Source organism: Cupressus sempervirens, chromosome 2 (genome assembly GCF_028749045.1).
Source record: "Cupressus sempervirens isolate cs-2001-9-10 chromosome 2, ASM2874904v1, whole genome shotgun sequence".
NCBI lineage: Eukaryota > Viridiplantae > Streptophyta > Pinopsida > Cupressales > Cupressaceae > Cupressus > Cupressus sempervirens.
The window spans coordinates 431,078,597-431,091,434 of record NC_143119.1 but is presented as its reverse complement, the minus strand read 5'-3'; the positions used below and the strand labels follow the sequence as shown (position 1 = coordinate 431,091,434).

General features: G+C 38.2%; 1 protein-coding gene across 4 annotated transcripts in view; it reads left to right on the top strand.

The window, feature by feature from the left end:
* Positions 1-12,838, top strand: part of LOC149572932 (diaminopimelate epimerase family protein) — a 128,931-nt gene that overhangs the window by 47,653 nt on the left and 68,440 nt on the right. The gene's annotated exons all lie outside the window — the stretch shown is intronic.

Genomic DNA, 12,838 nt, shown 5'->3' with positions numbered 1-12,838 from the left:
ATTTGCATAAATTTAAGACTTTAGTCTTTGATATAGTGTTACCCACATTTTGCCTTATATTTTTAAACTTTTTGTGTTGAATGCAAAAGACCCTCAAAGGAGTCTCGAGCCTTGAACTTGAACTTTCTTGGTTCATGGTTCAAAGGTTCAAAGTCATCCCTTGCTTCATTTCGGTTTTTTGTGTCTAGTTTCAGCTTATGTGGAACCCGAACGTCAAACTTGAACCATTGAACCTCTTGGTTCAAGATTCAAAGTTCAATGTTTCATCCTTGCATGTCTTCGTATGTCCGACATGAATTTTTGTGATCGCTAGCTGACCTCGACGCTCTTAAATGAAGTTGAACTTTGTACGTCCTGTCTTGCTAGTTCAAGTTCAAAAGTTCAATTAGGTAAAATTTAGTCAAAGTCATTAGAGTCAGGTCCATTGAGTGCCATGTCCCAATATTATTGGCAAATGGAACTTGAACTCTGAACCAATTATTTCATGGTTCGAAATTTCAAAGTTCACAAGCTTATAGTTGGCCACCCATAAAGACGTGGCATTATGAAAACAACTCAATACCTTCTGAAAAAGGTGAAAGGATATGTATTAAATGGTGATTGAAAAAGGTGATGACAGAATGAGATTTGGTACGTGTGAAGGTAAAGCCGCTCATTAAAGATTATGACACTGTCAAATTGGTACTTTCCCTTATCATTTAGCGAGCATGTTGCCCAGACCTGAGCCATCATAAATCCCTTTTCTGGTAAAGTTGCCATGATTGTATTGTTGGAAATATAGGAGTAACTGAGAGGGGGGGTGAATCAGTGACCACTAAAATAAATCCCAGATCCCTTAGATGTCAACAATGAAATTTAAATTGAGAAAACTGATTGCTGTTGATACTCGGTTAACAAATAGAAAATGCTGTAACTCGATAAACGCAGAGTGTGAATTACTTTTAGCAGATCTTAAAACATTAACAGTAATTAATTTGCAAGCATAAGAGAAATAACATGAACACATGAGACACCAGGATTTAACGTGGAAACCCAATATGGGAAAAACCACCAATATAACTAGTTATTGTTTTTCACTCTTTTGAAGTGAGCCCTGTTAGGAGCCAACAATGAGCTCGGTCGACACTGTCTTCGCAGAGTAAACTTCAGGAATGCTCGGTAGACAAGGAAAACTGTCTTGCTGACCAAGTGAGCTCGGTAAACACTAACTGACAACTGATATGACATTTGTGTGACATCAAAGACAACACACAATTAGACAATTGTATCCAACATGTATGAATGAGGTAAGCTCATTGTGTCTTCCCATTGAGATATATATCAGGACTCACCACAGTGAGGTTCTGGTGTATGTGAACCGCATCACTGTCATGGGAGCCTTAAGAATTGTGCCCAAGGAGTTGTATGAGGATTGGACAATAAGCCTATCATATTTCCAGTTCTTTACAATTACTAAAGACTTCAACAGTGCCAAAGCCAAGAACTAGTTGTTGAAGCCAGGAAAAAGGTGGTTCCTACTTGCCGCGACCTTTAACCAAGAATATCATCAAAAATCAGAAATCGGGGTTATCATCATTTTTTTGAATGGCGTAAAGGGGAATCATCATGCTTTTCTATGGGAAAACTGGATGTGTTACTTTGTTCAGAGTATTCTTGGGGGGGGGGGGGGGGGGGGTAAGTAAATTGACTGGGTAGAGATTATTGTAGACAAGCTTCGTTAGGGGCTTTCACAGGTATTTGGAACTGTTGGTTTTTACATGTCATCTTATCTGTTTTACATTCTGGCCTATTGTAGAGAGTGGGAGGGCTTACCTCACCAAGTCTTGGTTGATAACATGACTATCCATGATTATTATCCTTTGCTGCAAAAGAAATGAACCTTGAAGATTTTTGGAGGGTACAGGACATATTTTTGACTAGACTAGCTTTTGAGTTGCAGGGCAAGGAAAATAAAAGGTTGTCTGAAGAAGCATTTAATTATAATTTCTAGCAATTTCTTTGTCAATTTCCCTAAATTCACATATCTAAGGGTTGGTGAATTTCGGGGGAAATCATTGAAGTTACCCATGTACTATTTGGACAAATATGTGCTAATTGAGATATGTTGACAAGTTGCTGATGTGGACAAAAATTGTAAAGTAAGGAGAGGTTCCAGATTTTTCTTCGCTATTGAATTGGGCCACTTTCGCTGCAAGAGCATTCAAGATGCTTTTAAATTGGATTTTGAATTAAACTATGAACTTGAAGCCCTGCTTGGCCCGACCTAAGTTTGAGAGTAAAAGCTTCTCCCAGTCTCAATTTGAACTAGACCACTCATTTGTCCATGAACCCTAGATGTAAGATTACGTGGCAGATTGCAAGGATGACTTCAAAGTAAGAAAGAGGTGGTGGTCTAGATTCACTTTGAAACAAATTATAGAGTTAAAGTTACCAATGGAGATTTCTGGGATTGAAGAGGTTGAGGACAAAGAAGTAGTGGATCCAAAATCTGTAAAAAATGTTGAAGCCTTCCCTATACCCAAATTAGATTGGGGCAAACCAGAGGAAGATGACCCCCATGCAAGAACTCTTTCTATTGTTAACAGGACTAAGGAATGACTTAAAGAGAAAAGGGAGTTGAATTTGAAGGGAATTGAACAAACCCCCTAGATGGATTCAACTAGTTCTAGTTCAAGATTACCTCCCATACATATTGATGAAATCATACCATGTCCCTTTTTAGGTAATCAAGAACCTGAACCCCCTGTGCAGAAACCAGTTCAAGTTCAAAGTTGACCTTCAGCGCGGATTACCTGTTCACGAAGCCAAAGGAAAAAGGTGCAAGAAATAATTATGGCGGACTGGGTTAAGGAACAAGGCGAAGGTGAACTGGTAGCAAAATCTACAGCGGGAAGTCCTATAGAAGCCATGGATCAAGGGAACAAGCAAACAACTGATGATGCCAACACTTTGAGCTCGCTGGCTGTTGGGAACCCTCAGGGCTCTGAACACCTCAAATCAAAGGCAGCTCCATTGCACCTAATTGGTTCAACTTTTCTGTCAACAAAAAGAGGAGCATAGTGCCTATGATTATTCTGGTAGAAGACATGGTCATCAAGTGTTTAGGTAAAATGCCAAAAAGTGAAAAGCCCAAAGTTAAAGCTATGCTTGAGTTATATGAGAAAAATGGACATTGGGTGGCTGATGTATACAAGCTAGCTAGTGACAAGAGCCAGGATGAAATTCTGCCATAGGACTATACAATCGAAAGAACTAACCTTGGGATCGTGACTAGGGCAGGAGACATGAAAACTTTCAATGCCAGCAATCAAAAGATCGCAACTAGGATTTGGAAAGATTGGAAGGATAAGAGGGACCTAAAGCAATCCATGCGATTGATGGCTTAGTACATTCGTGCACTCCAAAACCATGATACATTAGCCTTGCTAGATGCTACTTTTGTAGTAGATGTTACATCCCCTTTTAATTAGAGGTTTATAGATCAAAGGAAGAGGGATAGATCCGTTGCCAAGGTGTTCAACAATTGGATAAATTTTGTAATGGATGAAGCTAACTATATTTCCAATTTCATTGAAACTAAGGCATGGGCAAACAAGGTGATTGCTGCACTGGAGTTTGAACTCAATGCGTGGGAGGCAGAGAAAGTCAAATAGGATGGAATATATCATCCATATCAGTGAGGTTTAAGTCTACAGTGTGGCCAAATTCTTGACAGAAGAACCCAATGGTGGTGTTAATGCTGATCTCCTGTTTGTGGCGAGGGCCAATTTGGAATGGAGGAATGCGGTTACTGGGTAGGGCTTATTATGAGGTAATTTTTAAATACTTGCTTTATATTAACAAAGACCGAAAGGTCAATTTATACAAAAGAATGAGACCATATTTCCTTAGGAAACGATCATAAAGAATAGAAACATTCTATTCTAGAGAAAGCAAAAAACGAAAGCAAACTAAAGCTTATTAGATATTTACAATAGATAACCATTAACTAATAATGGATGACTTATCTATTATTGTAATACCCTCCCTTAATAGTTAATCTATCTAACATGTCCTCTATATTTGACAAACTTATCAGGACCAAGAGGCTTGGTGAGAGTGTCGGTAGTCTGATCTGTGGTAGGAACATATTGCAAATCTATAGTCCTGTCTTCAACCAGTTGTCGTATGTAATGATAGTGAACATCCACATGCTTGGTTCATTCATTGAAGACTGGATTTTGTGCTAACTTGATAATGCCTTCGTTATCAACAAACATAGTAGTCAGACCTACTGGTGACGTCTGTATATCCTCGAGCATCTGACAAAGCCAAGTAGCTTCACATCCTGCCTTAATAGTCCCTTTGTATTCAGCCTCTGTAGAAGAGAGAGAAACTGCCTGCTGCTTCTTACAGGTCCATGTGACTGCATTGGATCCCAAACTGAACACATATCTAGATGTTGACTTTTTATCATCAACAGAGCCTGCCCAATCCAAATCTTTGAACCCATTGAGCTTATGATTAGAACTTCGAGAGTACAGAAGTCCATAATCTGAAGTGCCCTCCACATAACGAAGCACACACTTTGCTGCCATCCAATGATCAACCTTAGGAGCTATCATAAAGCATGAAATATAGTTGATTGCGAAGCTGATGTCAGGGCTAGTAGCAGAGAGGTAGATGCCTGTATGTAGTATCATCAACGGAAGGAGAATTAGATTTTGCTGATAACTTGAGACCTTTCTTCATAGGTGTAGATGCAGGTTTGCAATACTGCGTTCAAAATTTGTCTAACAAGGCATTGACATATTTGGACTGAGAGATGAATATACCAGAAGACTGTTGCCGAACTTCAACACCTAGGCAATAATGCATGAGCCCAAGGTCAATCATATCAAAAGATTGGGATAGATTCTATTTGATTCCCTGAATCAAAGATACTGAACTGCCAGTGATGATCAAATCATCCTCATAAATAACTAGAAAGATGATGTCACTGTGAGTAGTCTTGATGTACAGATTTGAGTTTGAAGAACTCCTCTTGAAGCCTTGATCACTGAGGTACTTATCAATCTTGATGTACCATGCCCGAGGGGCTTGCTTCAAGCCATAGAGAGCTTTTACCAATCTGAGAACGTGATGGTCTTTACCAGCAACCTTGAAATCAGGAGGCTGCGTCATGTAGACCTCTTCATGGAGATAACCATTCAAGAAAGCACTCTTGACGTTATCTAATGGACCTTCCAGCCAAACTGTGCTTCCATGGATAGGACTAATATGATGGTGCTCATCTTTGTAGTAGGAGCAAAGGTCTCCTCATAATCAATGCCCTGACATTGAGAAAAGCCCTTCACTACTAAACGAGCTTTGTACTTATCCAAAGTAGCATCCGATTTGTATTTCATTTTGTAGATCCATTTGTAGCCAATGGGTTTATTCCCTGGTGGAAGATCAAAAAGGACCCAAGTGTTGTTCTTCAGTAGGCTTTGGTGTTCAGATGTCATGGCATGTTCCCACTCTGGAATCCCTTTAGCCTCAGAATATGTTTGAGGTTCAAACACACTGTGAATGTTGGCCATAAGAGCAAAGTTAACAGAATCTGTAGTTTTACACTTTTTCCGATCAGTTCTCCTATCAATGAGCTCATCATTATGAAGATCAGCAAGTGTCTTAGCCCACCACTTAGGCCGGATAGGAGAATGACCAATAGTAGTACGAGGAGGTGCTTGATTAGCAAGATCCTCATTTGAAGAATCAAGATCAAACTCAGGTAAAGCATCTACAAAGCGAGGTGATCCTGTAGTAGAAGTTAGAGGTGTCTGTACAGGTATCACTGGAATAACTGGAGCTGCAGGAGCTACGGGAGCCCTCCCATTAGGTGGACCTAATGGAAGCTGAACTCCCAAATCATGAGCCATCATAGGTTGGTCTGCTGGATTAGGAATAGGAGAAACTGGCATGAATGGTCCTCGCTGCTCATCAAAGACTACATCATGATCGTATATGAGACGAGATGTCTCAACATCGATCAGGCGGTAGGCTTTGTAAAGACTGCTATATCCAACAAGCATCAGTTTTTGACTCTTGGCATCCAACTTGGTGCGTGAAGCATCAGGGATCCAAACAAAAGCAAGAGAGCCAAAAACCTTCAGGTGATCGATTCTGGGCTTGCGTCCTGACCAAGCCTCTTTCGGAGTTTTACCTTTGACCGCCACTGTGGGTGACCGGTTCAACAGATAAACTGCAGTGTTAACTGCTTCTGCCTAAAACTGCTTTGGAACATGTCTGTGTTCGAGCATGGAATGAACCATCTCTGTGATTGTCCTATTCTGACGTTCCGTGATTGTCCTGTTCCGATGTTCAACTAAATTGTTTAGTTGTGGTGTGTGGGGTGTGGTTAACTAGTATTTGATGCCACGTGTATCCAAGAAGCTGGAGAAAGCATTAGAACAAAATTTCCCCCCCCATTGTCTAATCTAAGAGTAATAAAATATTTCCTAGACTTTTTTTCAACTAAGGGTTTAAACTTCTGAAATATAGGAAATGCATCAAATGTCTTTTTAGGGAAAATATACCCACATTTTTCTATTGAAATCATCAACAAACAATAGAAAATACCTGGACCCAAGAATAGAAGGAGTCGCCATAGGGCTGCAGATATCGGCATGAACAAGCTAAAGTACTTGAGAAGCTTGCCACGAATCACTATTGGTGAAAGGTTTGCGATGTTGCTTCCCAGCCTGGCATGCGTCACAAACTCCAAGCCGTTGAGTCTGAATCTCTGGCAATCCAAGAACAAGCTCATCTCGAGCAAGCTGTGAGAGAATGCACATTTAAGTGCCTATATCGTTGGTGCCAAATTGTGTTGATAGAAGATCGCTGAGCAGCCATAGCTAAGTCCTGAGAATCACCAAGTCTGAAAAGACCATGATCCTCAAGACCCATTGCAACAGTAGACTTAGTCGCCCGATTAGTGATGGTGGACTGATGTGAACTAGAGGTGACTGCCAAGTGTGGAGAATGTCGCAATAACTGACTGACAGAGAGTAGATTTATTTCCATCCCTAGAACATAGTACACATCAAGGAATATGAGATTCCTCTTAGCAGAGTGAATTTGAATGTTGCCTTTACTGACATCCGTGTACTCTTCTCTGCCACAAAAAATAACAGAATTTGAATAAGGCTGGTAGTCAGTAAACCAGTCTCTGCAGTGAGTGAAATGACGAGAGGCACCTGAATCAATGTACTAGGCAGATGACTTCACATGATCTGTAGGTCTTTTAGCCATGAAGGCGTAAAAGGCAAATTCTACCTGTTTAGTGTGCTCTGCATTGTTCGCTTTGGGCTGCAAACCTAATTGGTTAGACTGTGCTGCTAAGCGTTTTGAACATTCAACCTTCATGTGACCAAACTTGTGGCAGTATTTGCATTGAATGTTCTTTTTGGAACCATTTGATGTTGGAGCAGAAGACTTCTTCTGAGATGGTTGCTGAAACTTGCCCTTATTTTTTTGAAAGGATTTCGCAGCAAAGGATTGCTCTGTGGAGGTGGAACTGGAGCTGCTATCGAATTGTTGTTTCCACCGATCTTGCTGAAGCAGCAATGTGCAGAGATCAGTGAACTTCAAATCAACACTAGTAGATGTGATGTTGAGAGTCTCGATAAAATGCTCATAGGATTTTGGTAAACTCTAAAGAGTGATAACTACAATATCCTCCTCCATCTTGCGACCAATGGTAAGTAACTAATCACGGATTTCCTAAATTCGATTCAGGTGTGCCTGGAGTGAGGTGCGCTCATCTATGACAATAGAAAACAGAGTGTTTTTCATAAAGAAGGCTCTCATTTTGTCAGAAGTCTCATGAAGACCTTTGAGATGTGTCTAGATTTCGACAGCTGTCTTGTCGGATGGAATCTGAGAAAGTTGATCACTAGCCATAGAAAAATTTGAGAACTATCACTACCTCTCAATTATTCAGATTCCATGTATCTTGATCAGGACCCGGAGAAGTGGGACGCTTCGTAACACCTAAAACAAGTTGATCGTTGTTCTGATATTCAAAAATTGTAATGATGCGCTGCTTTCAAGTGCCGTAATTGCGACCATTGAATTTGGAGTTATGCTTGAGTAGAATGTTTGTCAGAGATGTCATGGCACGTTTTTCAATGGAAAACTATGAAAATTTGTGAAGGCACGTTCTTCAAGGCAAAAATACGGATGACAGACCCAAAAGAGAGCTCAGAAAACCCAAAAGGAATATGTTGTCGGTTTCTTGATCCACTGGCTCGAAAATCGAGGCATCAAGAAAAACAGACGACAACCCAGTTGAGCTCTTGAAAAACCCATCAAGAGTTTGGAATCAAATAATTTTTCTGACCCCAAAAATTAGGGTTTTAGGCAAAACCCTAATCGTTGGCTTGGAAGGTCGATGCTGCAAAAAAAAATGGTGGATTTTGGATAAGAGGACACCCAAAAAGGAAGATTTTGATGGCAAAGAAAGTCGAGAGGGCTGGTTAGTCAAAAAATGACCTTGTAGCAATGATCACAACAAAAAAACTAGTTGTTTTCCAGCGCTTTCGGCTCAAAAAAATAAAAAACCCGTCAGTTTTTTTGTAGATGTTTTTTTTTGTAAACTTTTGCTGTCGAATCTGACCATGGAACAAGGCGTGAGCAATCACGAATTTGGCGAGCATAGAACTAGAGATGTGCAGGCCATGAATCTCCCAAAAACGACCCTAAACAAACCCGCGATTTTCCAACAAACAAACCCGTGATTTTCCAAGTCCTCAGACCAAAAAAAAGTAGAAAAAAACGCGTTTTGAAGTCACGGTTAGGGCAAACTGGTCTTCGATTTTTCTAGCTAGAATCTCAGAATAATTTAAAAAATTGGCTCTGATAATTTCGGAAAGGAAATTATAATTTTGGAAAAAATTAACAAATATGCTTGGATACGACATTACAAGGTAATTGGTAAATACTTGCATTATATTAACAGAGACCAAAAGGTAAATTTATACAAAAGAATGAGACGATTTTTCCTTAGGAAACGATCGTAAAGAATAGAAACATTCTATTCTAGAGAAGGCAAGAAACGAAAGCAAACTAAAGCTTGTTAGATATATACAATAGATAACCATTAACTAATAATAGACTACTTATGTAACATACCAATTTTTCATAACCGTTGTAAAACAATATTTATCTGACAACAAAAACCCTTTCACAAGACTATGAACTCATTTAACTAACTATAACTAGAAAGAATTAATTGCTATCTAATCTATTGGATCTTAACATCAACGGATGTAAGGAATTAAATAAATGATTTCTTATCATTAAAATCAATCTAACATGCTCAACTGAAAATAAAGAAACAACTACTATTCTTTAACATGCATATATTTGTACGCTACTTATTTAAGCTTTCATGATTTTAAAAGAAAATGTGCAAAGAACATACAGTTATGAGGAAGAAAATCTCTTCGTCTTATTCTTCAAGCCTCGGCTTTGGTGAGAGAAGAAACATTGACATAGGCTTGACCTTCCAACCGTGGACCATTACTTATCCCCACACATCCTAACTTAATACAACGACCCTCCCTACCTCGTGATTGGGCTTGAGATGTTCTTAAGTCCAGCCATCTGAGTAATCAGGTGGTTTGAGTGTCCCAACAATTATTCTCCAAAATAACTGAAGCAACTGGACAAACAAAAAAAAAATCACATGTTCGACACATTTGCCCATTTCTACCCTGGCCAAGGATTTCATATTGGGTCTGTAAACCCGATCTCCACCACTCGACTTGACAATTGTTTTCATCATTGGGACATGCATGAGCTATTATATATGTTTGTTTCGTAGTTATCTGATTTATATTTTGATTCTTGCAGGTAATTCATCACCTCTTCACCATTTATGGGTTCCTGCTGGTGTGTCCTAGGTGCATAAGAGATTGTACCCTCTTTATCTCGATTTCACCTCTTCACCATCAATGGCATCACTGCCGGTGAATTCCTCGGTGTTTTGTATATCATGATGTTATTCACACTTTTACATAAGATATAAAAAGAAAAATAGATAAATCAAATGGGAACATTGTCTTATGGATATCATTATAGTTTCCACCTTTCTTATTTATGACTGTGTCAAACTTATGGATTATATTATTGCTGGAAACATGATAATAGACCCTGTGCTGATTCGACTATGAGTCTACAATTTGCACATATTACCCATTCAACATTACATTTATTGGACGACAACATTAACAATAAGACAGAACACTGACTTAGGAAAATAGTAAATGAAGGAAAGGTAACCAGACTGTATATGCAAAGAAGGGTGGTTTGATGTAACTCACGTGACCTATTGCCATGAACTCTCTCTTCTACCGCGGCCGGGAATGATGTCCTCCCATGTTATTTCTTGCTCTAAACTCGTCGAAGAACAAGAATGTGGATGAGGAGATAGACAAAATGCAGACTATGTGATTGATAAGGGTCAGAATCACTCTATTTGCTCAAACACGAATTCAAGTGATTGGAAAGGTAGCCGAAAATTTTAGGGAGAAGAATGAATCGAAAATGATCCTAGGTGCTCTTTTAAAAAGGCCGGTTTAACTCTTCGGCTGCCTTTGGTTATCAAGAAGGCTGTTTGAATGACTCATAAATTCGAATTATAAAAAAAAAAAGGAAGGAATAAGAGGGAAAGGACTAAGGAGGTGAAGAGTCTTTTATTTAATTATTATTGTGCACTCATTTATATGTTCATGTGTACGTATTGATTAAGTGACATCTTTAAATTATAAACTTATAATTTATTGGTGTCACCGCATTTTTATATACATATGTTCGTATTTGAGGGTGTAAAATAATGGTTAAATAATAAATTCAAATAATAAATCTTCAAAGATATGAATTATATTTTTAATTTATATTATTTTAAATTTATATTATATTGTTTTTCTAATAGCTCATGTGGTCCTATAATGCATCATGTTGTCAAGTCTTAGTATCCTTATCAGGGTAGTCTTAGGTCAAACCTATCGATCCTGATGACTGGACCAATCGACCATCCCCTTCCGATGAGCCCATTTAGGAATGCTTCCCGTCTCTTCAGTCTTCTTCCTGTAATCACCCAAACAAAACATTCTCGCCAAGACATTAGTTCAAAGATATCTTAATCATTAATTAAAAAACCATTGTCGATCATCTAGCGACAGTTATAGATTTCATCAATGTCTACAATAACTAACCCATTTCACATGATCAAGAATGAAATAACTCATCATCAGTTGATACAATGTAAATTAACTAACTCGCTTCACATGATTAGGAAAGAAATAAATTGATACAACGTCTATAATTAACTAACTCACTTGACATGATTAGGAAAGAAATAAATTGATAAAATGTTTGTAATTAACTCACTTGACTTAACTAACAGCTATGATCAATTTTAAAACTTAGGGCGGAATTTTGGATGTAACAACTTATCTATTATTGTAATAGGGCTTAGATAAATCTTCAGAGCTCTTAAAGGAAATGAAGTGCCTCATGTAGATCTTGGATAATGACATCAAATGCATTGATGTCAGGGTAATGGAGAATGAGAATCAAATTGATTGAGGGACTAAGGAAATATTGAATTCTTGCAAGGATTAGATGAAAATTATGAAGATAATAAGAGAAATTTTAGTGAAAGATTTCACTACCATCGCCCAAGCTAACTCCATGATGATCATTTGCAGAGACCATCTAGATGCACATGAGAGGTAAATGGACTACGTTCATAGGGTAAAGGACATATGCAAGTTGAGATTGGAGCACCTTGGAGTCTGACAATCTAAAGTGTTGATCAGATTCATGGCTGCACACAAGGAGTGGAAAGAAGTAGGTGGAGGTCTTGCCGTGAACCAGGATGAATTGGTCAATACTCCTACCATAGCTGGCAATTTAGATAGGGATTTAGAGGCCACTAGCCGATAGAGTGCTTCTTTCTTTAGTTAGTTGTTTTAAAAGGTGATCTGTAAACTAGGATTTACAATTTTCTAGCTTAATCCAAATTGCAGATTTGATTCCTGATCCAGGCAGTAAATGCGTGGTTATATATCTTAAAGCATTGAAATTACAAGGAGATTTATGCATTAAACACTTAAAATTAACAATGTGTTAAATAACATAAAATAAAGAACATAACTAAAAATGAAATGAGAGAAGTAAGAAAGAGATGGAAGAGACACAAACAATTTGATACGGAGTTCGTCCGGGTAGGACTACGTCTCCGGGTCCACTTCTCAATTCGAGGACCGCTTTATTAATGTCGCTAGGCAAAACACGCCTTCTTACAACATCCAAGCTTCAACCTTTACAGTCTCTCTCTTTCACACTTGAAGATAATAACTTCGTGCTTACAATAATCTCTCACCTACAAACTCTCTCAAGAATTACAAAACTTCCCCAAATTCTCCCAAGAGCAATTTTTTTCCTTCCAAGCTAATTGTCCATCTCTTCTAAATTCCCCTCCTTTTATACATAAAATTTCCCTTATTTGGTCTAAAACCAAATAACAAAATTTACAACCATATCCCCATTTTAAAATAACAAGTAACTTCATTTTTGGCTTTTATAATTATAAGCCTTACAAAAAAAACGATAATAAGGCTAACACCTCCATAATTTTAGGGAACATAATGACAAAATATTTTAAGAGGAAGTTTGTATAAAACAACTTCCCGTGAAAATTCTAAATTATATTTGGACTTGTTTTCCTAATATAATTTAAAATTCCTCCAAAATTTCTAATGACATAATGATGACATCATCAATATATATATTTTTTTCCAAACTTTGA